We start from the raw sequence: 12,269 nt of genomic DNA, 5'->3' as shown, positions 1-12,269 counted from the left end.
ATGCACATATCGATCAGAAACATCCCACCGACCCCACAGGACACTCCATTGTCGCGTAAGCAGTAAGCAGCAGTCTTAATGGCATAACAGCTCTAGTTGGACGATAGGCCAAACCATAGGTTGTTGTGCGCCACTTTAAATATGATTAAATCCAGTCGATTTCCAGCCATGTACTTTCAACACAAGATGGCAGCATAGGTTACCCTGTCCACGAAACATGCTCTCCATCATATGGATAATGTGCAGAGGAGACTTCATCCTCCAATAACGTTCTTTTTTTGCATGGAAGACATTTTATCCATCTTAATATATGTATACCATGTAGCCTGCTTAATGCATATGCCTAGCCTCTGACACTAGGCACATTCGAGGTATATTTTTTGTTAAGGGACATCAATATGAGAAAGCATACTACTTGAGGTATTTTATAGTTCTAATTATTTTTCATCATTTACATTTTGTGTGTCAATGTATATATATAATTAAATTTTTTTTTTTTTTTTAAGTTTTAATTTAGAAGGGTTTTGGAGATTTTAGCTTTAAGATGAAATATTTCTGTTATGATAATTAAATTAGTTATGTGGTTTATAGTATTAATATTTGTTATTTGAGTACTGTAATAACATCTCTGGCAGACAAGGTTATTTTGTCTACAATGAGTATAACTTATTCTTTACATCATTCCAAAAGGAAGATAGATGTTGACATCACCAGAACAGAGCGTCATTTCAATTTCAGTGCCACAAAAGGTGCAGTTGCTATTTATGTTGGCAAACTTGGATATTATGTTTTTGGTGGGGTAAATGTTGTGTGATATTTTGAAATGGATTCTCTACTTTATAACCCGTATATATACAGAATATATATATATATATATATATATATATATATATATATATATATATATATATATAAGTATTTTTGGTTGTACTTTTTAACCAAAGTGTTTGCTTGGCAGGTTTTGGTCTCCTATACCTGCAATAATTGAAACATATTGCTTCAAAGCTGCAGAAATGAGAGGCCCGACTTGCGTTTAGCCCACAGGGACAGATGGTGGTCCTGACTCCAGACAGGTGCACAGCCCTTTCTTTAGTGTCTTTAGTTGTTTGTAAGTGACACAAGTGCTGACAGCAAGGTCACACTTGCGCCCCCTGCCATGTACACAGCCAGCAGATGTTCTCAAAGTCGCACACCGCATAAGCGCCACAAGTTACCAAAGTCAACTGTCTGAGATTCATTCAACTGATTGAATTATATATATAATAAAATCGCAAACACAGGTCCAATACCTTTTTATTGCAAGTGCATTCTTTGTTTTCATGTCCCACCAAAGTCTCAGCCCTCAGAAAGTAGAAAAGAAGAAGAGTATGTGATCAGATAATATGGACTATAAATCCAGTTATTGAAGGCCATGGGCAGCTTTTTAAATATAAAAAAAATACTTTAATTGATTAATAGCATTGTGAGATACCAGCTTTTATTTCACAGTAAATTCGATACCAGAACAAACCATAGCTTGATATTGATGAATTCTGAGTTCAGAAATGACTGAAGAAGTAATGAAGAATAGTATTGGCAAAGGCTATAAAGCACCTTTCACAAACACTATTTCCAAAGTACTAGAGTAATTAAGGCTTCATTTAAATAAGTCAAACAGTAACAATTGGCATTTTCACACATAACAGTACCAAGAACTAAATCCCTATTATCCCCCAACCCCCATAGAGGAACCACCCACTCTTGCTTGCATTCAATAATTTTATTTTTGGAGCAACTGTAATTTGTCTCATGGATTAATAATTGTTGTGCAGCTCGCTTAAGCTTACAAAGATGGTTGGACAAAGAGCCTCCAGATCTTCATATGTGGAAGGAGAAGATCATGTCCCTAATGCCATTGGAAAGGCTCTCACTCACTCGTCCTGAAAGGTTCTCTAGGAACCTTTGTAAAAAAGAATGAATTAAAAAAAATGGTCACGACCAGCCTCTTTTTTTGGAGAGGAATTGAATAAGGTGATTTCTATAGGCTTTTCAGATTAAGAAAATTACCATTAGGTATGGGATGGATTTATTAATAGTTAAACTAAATCTGGTATAACAGGAATGATGAATTGAATGGATTGTGGTGAGTTGATGATATTACAGTAACTATAGAACTTAAGGCAAAAAACATAATTGGTGCTGCGCCCAAACTACTTTTAGACACATAAGTACAGCACTTCTTATAATATAAATTGTCTTAGTCACTATTATCATTATTAATATTTTAAAATGATTATAAATTATTATATTTTTCTTGTTGGGGTGTGTGTATGCATGCGTGTATGTATATACTGTAGGTGTATTTTATAGCTCTGTGGGGTGCTGAGGTCCCAGCCTCGGCTTTGATGCTAGGTAAGAGCTTTGAAGCCAGTCTCTGTGCTTTCGAGTGGAATTCTTGACGCGGAATGAAGGTGGTCTCCCGAGAATTACAGCGTGGTCATGTAGCCTACTGGCTCCGGCATGGATCGGGGCCAATCTGAAGTTATTTGGGAGGGTCTGGCTTTGGCTTGCCTGTGCATTTGTCCTCGACACTGGTACTCATTGGGGTTAGCATCAATCTCTAACGCGGGATTCTTGTAATGATTGGAAGGTATCAACGTAACAACCACTTGATGTGTATATACGTACATATAAATAAATTACATGTGTGTATATATTAGTATATACAGTATGTAAGATGTGATTATATTGTTTTGATGTTCTGTGTGCACTATGTGGTGTCCTTAAACCTAAAATAGATAAATAATAATGATGTTAGGCCGTGTACATTTGTTGTTTTGTTCCAGGTCTGATTGGAATTCCTGCCGCTGAGAATGAGCTAAAAAAAAAAAAGGTCCCCCAGAGTGTTAACCCAATTCGTAGTTCTTACTCTGTGTGAACCAGGAAGTGAAAAAGGTTCCTAAAACCCCCAATGTGTGTGTGTGTGTGTGTGTGTTGGGTCAGGTCTTTTGATGGCTTTTTGAGGGTGCCGTAAAAATGCAATCAGATTAACTGCACAAATTCTCTAAAGCATCAAGTTTATGGCGAGCCTGTGTCATTTAGGTTGACAGTTGGATTTATTGGGCCAGACTGGGGAGCAGCAGCCAAGCAGGGACCATCATTTCTGCAGCCATCAGTGAAATGGCACTGGCAGAAGCTTAATGTGGAGGCTCCATATAAACAGGTTGTAGGCGCCACTAAGACACATTTACAATAGGCTGCATTATGCACAATAACAATTTATTTATCCCAATTTGTTTGGGTACCCTCAAAGCCATTTTGTACCAGTTAAAACGAGAAAGGGGAAATTGCCATGAATTATTTATGTAACAAAATTCGGGGAAGTAATATTTTACACCATGAATATGTGAAAACAAAGGCAGACTGACTTTCCCTTTCTCCATATATCTCCAGCTAATAGCATACAGCTGCTGCATTCAACAATATGTACATGGCGGTACATCCTCTCTAAGGCAGCACTCAGCCACCTTGCGGCGGGAGCTCATTTTGACTGCTTGTATCCACAATCTTGTCCTTTTGGACACTTTTGGGGTGAGGGTAGGAACGTAGATTAACCGTACATTCCTTTCAACTCAGCTCATTTTTTACCACAATACAATACAGCTGTCGCATCACGACAGAAGCTGCACCGATCCACCTATCAATCTCACGCTCCATCCATACCTCACTTGTGAACAACCCCCTGAGATACTTTAACTCCACTTGGGGCAAGGACTCCCCACCCGCCTGGAAAGGGCAAGACAACTTTTTTCCGGAAGAGAAACGCTTATTTTCATCCCAGCTGCAAACCGCCCAAGTGCATGTTGCACGTCCAGATTTGATCAGAACAACATCGTCTGCAAACAGCAGAGATGAGATCCCTGACTGCACCTAGAAATTCTGTCCATAAAAATAATTAACAGAACTAGCGACAAAGGGCAGCTCTGGCGGAGACCAACATGCACTGGGAACAGGTTTGACTTACTGCTGGCAATGTAATACAAGGACCCGGCAGCCTTGAGCAAAGGGCCCAGAACCCATACTCCCAGAGCACAAATCAAGCTTTTTCCACAAATCGCATGTAGACTGGTCGGGCAAACTCACATGAACCCTCGAGCACCCGATGAAAATAAATGAATAAAATGGTCACATTATATTGTGCTTTTCCTTCAAGACACTTAAAGCACTTTGCATCAAGGAACCTCTCACCCATTCACACACACAATCACACACCAGTGTATGCAGACACTGGGGGTAAGGCGGCTAAAGTGTCTTGCCCACACAACAGCAGTTTTCACCTGAGGCACCTGCGATCGCAGTATGAGAGTATAAAGCTGGTCTACAAATGGGATGAAACCCACACTATCGGTTGGATTCTCCTCAGTATCCCGGAGTAGACTTTACCGGCAAGGCTGAGGAGTGTGCTCCCTCTGTAATCGGAACACGCCCTCTGGTCCCCCTTCTCAAACAGAGGGACTGCAAGTCCAGACGCACTGTCCCAGACTGCCACGCAATGTTGCAGAGACATGTCAACTAAGTGTTTCCACCATCTCTCTTCAACATCCAGAGACTTTGGATACCTCTGCTTAGGTGATGAATGAGGCCGCGCCCGATTCCTCTGTCTCTGCTTCATCCTCGAAAGACGTGATGGTGGGATTGAGGAGGACTGAGTCGAGGTCAACAGCTCTCCACCCCCATCATAAACGGTGTCGTAGAAGCACTGCTTCCTCCTCATGAGTTTGCCAGAATTTCTTTGAAGCTGATCGATCGTTATTACAGGCACCTGAGAGCTTACAAATACAACTCCGAGCAGCCGCATCAACAATGGAGGCTGAAAACACGGCCCGCTCGGACCCAACGTCCCCAACCCGTGGTGGCTGAGCCTCCCCTCACTGGGAATACCAGAGAAGTGGTGTGTCCAGTCCCCCTCAAGTAGATGGGTTCCAGAGCCCAAGCTGTGCGTGGAGGTGAGGCTGACTATATCTAGTCAGTAATGTGTGATGTAAAAACCAAACTAAAATAAAAAGAACCAACAACGCCACCTGAGAGAAGGCTCAGGATGTGAAATAAATAAAACTAACATAAGGTGCACAGATAAGTAAAATTCAGGAAATAAATTTACAAAAGATAATCAATTTACTTCGATCTTCAATTGTTACTTTTAAATTAGGTTGCTTTAGTTCCACATGAGTTCACCCTTCAGTCTTTTATTGTCCAACCCAGTTTCACGATTGTTGCGGCCAGGCATCAGCACTCTGCACACCATCTTAGTTGTGAACGTAGATGCAGGGTTTACGCCCTACGACGCAGGCTTGACGCTCCAACAAAATTGAAATTGCCACACATCCCTTTCAGAGACATTGTTACAACAGGCTCGGAATTAGACTGAACTCTCTAGACTGAAAACAGACTTGCATTACCTTTCAGAGTTAGGTTTAATCAAACCAGCTTTGTGAAACAGAAAACCCAGAGTTTGGCTGAAACAGGCTTGATGTAAGAGTAAAAACAAAAAAACTGCTTTGTGAAACAAGGCACGGAGAATGTGAATGTCCACAAGCAGGGTAAGTCTCACGTGTTTATCAGTTTTGAGATTTGAGTAGCTGCTCAGTCACCCAGAAGAATATGTGTTTTTCATCAGGAAACATTTTTACAATACTGACGATCTGTGTGAGAGGAGGATGACAGAGCAACATATGGTGAGCTCAACATGTCAGGAAATATTATTGAAGCAGTGTCAGCAAAAGGGCCCAGCGGGCAGCTGCCCCAGAGAGCTGAGCGTCCAGCTGGCCCTCTTCTCCCTGCGCATGGAGAAACACATAACACACTGTTGAATCATGGGTACTATGGTGGCGCTGATCCTCATTTATCTATGCTATGAGTTAATATAACTTCACATCCACTTCTCCATACCTGCTTTTGTAACCAATTCAATTTCACAGACTCAGAATGTTGCTGAGTCTGACAAAGAACACACTAACTGGAGGGACACAGTCCACACTTGAACTATAAAGTCACCTGATAAAGAAAAGCTTGTGATGGCAGTTTTATTTATTACTTTTGGGCAAACTTAATGTTATGAATATTTGCTGTTATTTCATACTCCAAAACAACAGGGGATATGGAGGAAGCAGCTTGCGTGTGCAGACTAGCATTTACCCTCAGAGAGAGCATCTGGTCTCTGCAAAGCAGTCAGGGAAAGGTGCTCGATGTCCAGGGGGAAAATGTGCAAAATGAAGCAAATTAAATCCAAACATCTCTAACTACACACATCATTTACAATCTCTTTAAGGATGCTCCCACTGGCTAACTTAAGCTTTATTGAGTTACCTAAACAGAAGGCAGCGCCTGGGGTCCGGCTGCAGAGCTGACTGAGTCTTTCTTGAGGGACATGAATATTTAGAGCAAGTATAACGTAGGTCCATCTGTTGGAGTGGTCCCCAGCGGCAGGGCTACATCTGCCTCTCACCACGACTTGCTGAGCTGCAAAACAGTTGCATGAAGAGCCACTGACCGTAATGGCCTTCTGGATGGACAACAGGATTCTGCAGTCCTGACGTGGACACAATGAGCAGGCCTCAGCACAAGTTTAATTGAAGGTACTTTGACGAGGTTACGAAATGTTGTTGAAATGACCCTGGAGCCATGGACACGAACCTTTGTGATTTCTGTCCTCATTATGAATAGATTCAAGTGTGGATTGACCAACAACTACCGGTGGCTAATAGTTACAGCTGACATGAACACCTGGGATTATGGTGCACAGATATCCTCAGATGAAGGCACTTGTTCATGGCCCCTCATTAAAAAGCCCACAAGGATGGGAGTGAAGTTTGCTTAATGGAAAACTGCTTTGCACCAAGTGCCATCAGACCATCAGATCATGTGAAACTCCTTTTAAGTGGTAGGTTATTATCTAATATCTTTTCATCGGTTTAAAATATAAACATCCTTATCTGCTACCTGAAAACCTTGTTTGAGATACATTTTCCCCTCTGTTAACAAAAAGGCTATGCTTAATATGTATATTGGAGTGTCCAAAGTGACCGCAGAGGGTTTCAAAAAGATTTGGATGTAAAATGATGGTGACAGCATTGGGTTTCAGAGTTGGAGCCAGAAGCAGCTTATGCACATTCCTCCTACAAGCCTGCCGATGCACAGTCAATACTTAGTGATCGATTGAGCCATCGCCATGGTAACCACCATTTAGCCCTCCATCTCGGGTCATTCATTATAAAAGTCATTAGGCCTAGAGTGGGCATGTGTGTGACTTATTGCCACTGTTTCCATAGATGGCTGCGTCTTTGCTTGGGCCCATCTGAATGCTTAAGCCTTTTCATACAGTAACACTCTAATGGTCATCAATCTTCTCAGCTTATAACCAAGTGCCTAACTGAAAGGGACTTCACTTTCACTGCAGCTCTCTATCAGTCTTCCTCTTGCATGCAATGTTCCTATGATTCATATATATAATATAATATATATTATATTATATTATATTATATATAAAACTGTCACCTCACCCTCCGCAGGTGGTCCCCCTTCAATCTCGGGTCCTCTACCAGAGGCCTGGGAGCTTGAGTGTTCTGCGCAGTATCTTTGCTGTTCCTGCACTGCACTTTTCTGGACCGAGATGATGTTTTTTCTGGGATCTGCTCAAGCCATTCCTCCAGTTTGGGGGTCACTGTCCCAAGTGCTCCGATCACTACTGGCACCAGCGATACCTTCACGCTCCAGGCCTTCTCCAGCTCCTCTCTGAGGCTTTGGTATTTCTCTAGTTTCTCGTGTTCCTTTTTCCGGATGTTACCTTTCCTCTGACCCTTGTTAACCACCATAATGTCTGGTTTGTTCGCCATTACCATTCGGTCTGTCTGTATCTGGAAGTCCCAGAGGACCTTGGACCTAGGAAAATGGGCGAGATGCAGCGAGAACTTAACTTGGCTCTGATAGAATATATATATATATATGTATATATATATATATATATATATATATATATATATATATATATATATATATATAAATTAGGAATATATATATATATATTTCTATACGATTTTCTAATTCTAAACAACTGTCAAAAGCATGTACAGTTGGAGCTTGTCTCCCTCACTCCATGCAGTCAGGTCCAGCAGTATTTGTTCTATCAGCAGTCAGAAGACTTTCTGATTGCTGCTATTTGGTCATCCATGGCCGGCTTGCTGCAATTTACTGGAGTTGTGTGCAATAGAGCCAGAAAGGGGCGAGCTTCGCAATTTGTGAGTGCACAAGTGTGGAGATGGTCGAGGAGCAATTTAAAGTGAGTATGTGTGAATCGTGTTTGTGTGTGTGTTTTTGTGTTTGTGTGTGTGTGTGTGTGTGTGTGTGGACAGCTCTTCGAGTGGCTACTTTGATGTCTGACCCACTTAGGCTGTTGCAGAGTATAAAGCTATTTATTTAGTTTACTCTGTGTACAAACTGGGAGAGCTGTGCCAGCAAAGCATGTTTTGCACCAGCCCAACTGTTCATTTGCATGTTACTCAAAGGTTGAATATGAATGTGTACACCTTGAATGGGTTCAATGATGCTGTTTTAATGATTTGGAAGCTAGGGATATTGTGTCAAGTTGATAGCGCATCACTAGTCTCTATTATGTAATATTGGTACTCCAACTACTGTACTCAGGGGCAGATTTAATTGGTTTTCATCCCCAATGAAGGCTCAACAGTATTTGTTATTCTTGGGACATGCCGAAACCATCTTGCTTTTCCAGTTACTGTAGTTGTGCTACCAAACAAAAGAACTCACAGAGATGAATATAAAAGGCCTGGATATTTCTAGATGAGTGCGACCAGCTCATCATCTACCCAAAAGCCTCCTCCCACCCCATGGCTTTAAGCTGCTCCCCTGTGGGCTGTGGTTGGGCCCGCATCCTGACTGAGAAAGAGTAAAGATCCCCACTTCACTCCGTTAATGCAACACTCAGGAGCCACAGAACATTTCAATTAAACAGGCTGGAGATATGTTCAGATAATTTGTACTAAGTAAGCCCTAATGTCATTGTGGTTGCGCTGTATAATGCTGTGAATGAAGGTCACAGATTTGTTTTCAATTTTCATCATACCATAGTGTAAAAGATCCAATCCAACTTTATTTGTATAGCACATTTTACCAACACAATGTCTCCAAAGTGCTGCACAGAGTATGATATATGTATTTGTGTTTCTTGCACTCATTTAAAATTAAAGTTTCCCTGAGGTAGCCCTAAAATATGTACGGTATATCGAGTCTTTGTTCTTGCCAGGTTTCTTATTAGTCTTCTTCTTTCATGGTTATTTTGCCACAACTCTGGCATTGTTGACCCCCTGAACATTGATAAATGTCACACATGGGGTCATAGGTCACACATGGGACATAGACGCGATCGGCTCGGCCTGAACTCCAATAAATGGAGGTTGTGAGAACGCCCGTTGCAACAGTGGCGACTATAGTTCAAAAAAGAAAAAAACATGAAGCTCTTAATCTTTGGCCTAGGCACATGAAACTTTGGACAGTGATAGAGCTATATTTGACCTCTGACCTTTGATGAGTAAAACACACCTGGCAGCATCGCTCTATGATAAACAGGAAGTCAGCCATGTTGAATCAAAGTGGCACCGCCACGCTTGACTTTTTTTTTTTCAAAATTGTACTTGTCCTAAGTTTTTCGTCTGATCGAGCTAAAAACAACACTTTTTGCATCTAAAGACATTGAAATTTAATAAATATTCAAAAAAATGTTGATATTCTTTACGGTCTCTGCGTAACACGGCCTCAAAAAAGGCTTAATTTCCTGGACAAGTCAAGCCTATTGGAAATGATCTACGGAGCTTATATTTCACTCACTAATGCGTTTTTAGGGTCTGATTGGAAATAATTAATACCATGTAACAAATTTACTCTACAGCGCCCCCTACCCATTGTGTGAAAAACTCAACATTGTCTGATTTGTTTGAAACTCTCGGGTTATATTTTCCTCGAGACGTAATGAGAAAAAGTGCATTACAGATATTGTGTATTTTCACAATTGGCCAGCAGAGGCGCAATAAATGCCTTCACTTCCTCTTCCTTTTATTTTGATGGGACATTTCCTCTCGTGCCGTGGTCTTAGCATTAGCGTTAGCCTCAGCATTAGCGGCGGGTCTCTGTTGCTAAGTGACAAGAGGTAAAAGGAGGAGGGGGTTTAAAGAATAAAGTCTAAGAGAATGCAGTGTCGGGGCAATCGCGATCAAAACACGGTTGCGCGGGAAGGCGGTCGCGCGGGTGGCGAGAGCCATCATCGCCACTACTGCAGCTTTAATTCATTTTACTCCCTTTTAAATGTTTTGTGCAGTACCTTATAAATAGTTGTAGAGATTTAATGGAGTCTGTTTAGTACTTTGATTTATTATTGAATGAATAAAGCAGGATGTACAGTAGTAGTACAGCTTGTTGTCATGACCACCATATTCATGGCAACATAGAAAGATCAGACTGTTTAGACATGATGTTCTTCACAAACAGAGACAAACGTAAACATTTCACAGAAGGAACATTTCAAACACAGAGCACTTAGGATTAAAAAGTGTTTGTTTTTAGTGAGTTGTGCATATTGGTTATTCAAAGTCATTTTATTCACTGGCAGTTAGTCCAGTAAATGGAAAATGTAGTGCATTGGTACAAATGGAGGAGGTGGGGGGCTGTACAGGGACGGGCCTCCACTTTGCACTGAGAAGGTTGCAAGAGGGTATGGCGGTCTATCCAGAAGTGGGACAGGGGTTGAGGCATAGAAGGCTGGAGCAAGCAGGGGAGGTAATGGAGAGGGGTGAGGGGAGAAGTGAGTGGGGATGGGTGTGAAGGGTGGCATGGGGATGGACTGAGGCTGAAAGTGTTGAAGGAGGTAGAGCGGTTGAGGGAGGCAAGCCCACTGTTCCTCTCTTGTTGGATTCTTTCTGATCTCTTGTACTTGCTTCTTCTGATCCTCTTTTCTTCTTTGATCAGGATGCGTGCTAATTAGTACCACAACTCCAGTGTCTTTTTCTGAGTAATTACAATTAGCGAAGTGATGTGTGCAATTATACTGACATGTGTGAGTTTCACCAACTGTTAAAGTTGAGGATAGAGTGGCCGCACCATGTTGTGTTGGTACAACTTGATTCTTGGCATTTGTTGCTATTACATTTAGATTGCAACTGTTGTTGTACTGGTTTTGACAATGCTCAGAAGTATTGTTGTGGCATTTTTTCAAAGCTCTGTCTAATGGCCTGTCATTCCTTGTGCTGTGACTGATTTGCTTGACTTCTTCAGATGTACTGCTTTGCGAGACAAAATGGCCAGTGTTTCTTTTGGTCCTGTCGATGGTTGTGACCATCTGTATCGAAGGACTTGTGACCCCTTTTATTTCCTGTGGATCACAGGCCTCCTGGATGTTGAGGTCAGAGCGTATGTACATTAAATTAAGCCAGTTTTCCAAGTATTTCTCAGATTTTTTCATCTTCTTTGGTGGTGCTTCAATTGTGGGTGATGTGTCACTTGAGTTGCGACTTTTCAGGGCTCTTATAACCTGTTCAGTATTGGCATCACAGTAGATTTGTGTTTGTGGGCACTGCTGTGATTGAGAGGTGTGGTCTGCCTTGGATTGCTCGACAGGGACATTTTGATCACACAGTGTGTCAAGGTGAAGCGCTTCATCAAAAGCCCTTTTCCCCAACAATTCCTGCCCCATTGCTACATTCTCTGGAATCACACCATTTTCCCCCGACTGTGTCTCTGCATGAGCTTCCCACACATTTGTGCAGCTCTGACTAGGGCAGGGTGTAATTGCAAGACAGCGTGGTGTCTCTATATCAGAGACCGGGACAAGGCTAATCGCTGCATTACATGCTGCTCCCCTGCTGGGCAGTTTTCTGAAACCTTGGTTCCATTTGGAGACTGATCGCAGGGGTAGATGGTGGCTGGCCTGGCTGTTCACCTGTGCACACAGCTGTTCACACCGATTATTAAAGTGACTGACAGGAAGATTACTTAATGGCTCTGTTCTTTTGTGGTTGTTTAAAGCTGCTTGGTCTTTGCTTCTTCTCTTTGGTCCCTTCTCACATGAGCTGACATTAGTCGTAGTAATGGATTTTACTCTTAGTTTTCTCCGTTCCTTCTTTTTTGTCCTACCTGCCCTCCGAGCCCTTGTCCTTTTTTTGCGCTTCCTTGTTTTTGCTGGTAAAACTCGGTGGCCTTTAAACTCAGACTGAAGAGGAGATTTT

The sequence above is a fragment of the Eucyclogobius newberryi genome, unplaced genomic scaffold (genome assembly GCF_026437365.1).
Source record: "Eucyclogobius newberryi isolate DKJ021-1_F unplaced genomic scaffold, fEucNew1.0.hap1 SCAF_8, whole genome shotgun sequence".
In the NCBI taxonomy this organism is placed as follows: Eukaryota; Metazoa; Chordata; class Actinopteri; order Gobiiformes; family Gobiidae; genus Eucyclogobius; species Eucyclogobius newberryi.
This window is presented reverse-complemented; position numbering follows the sequence as displayed.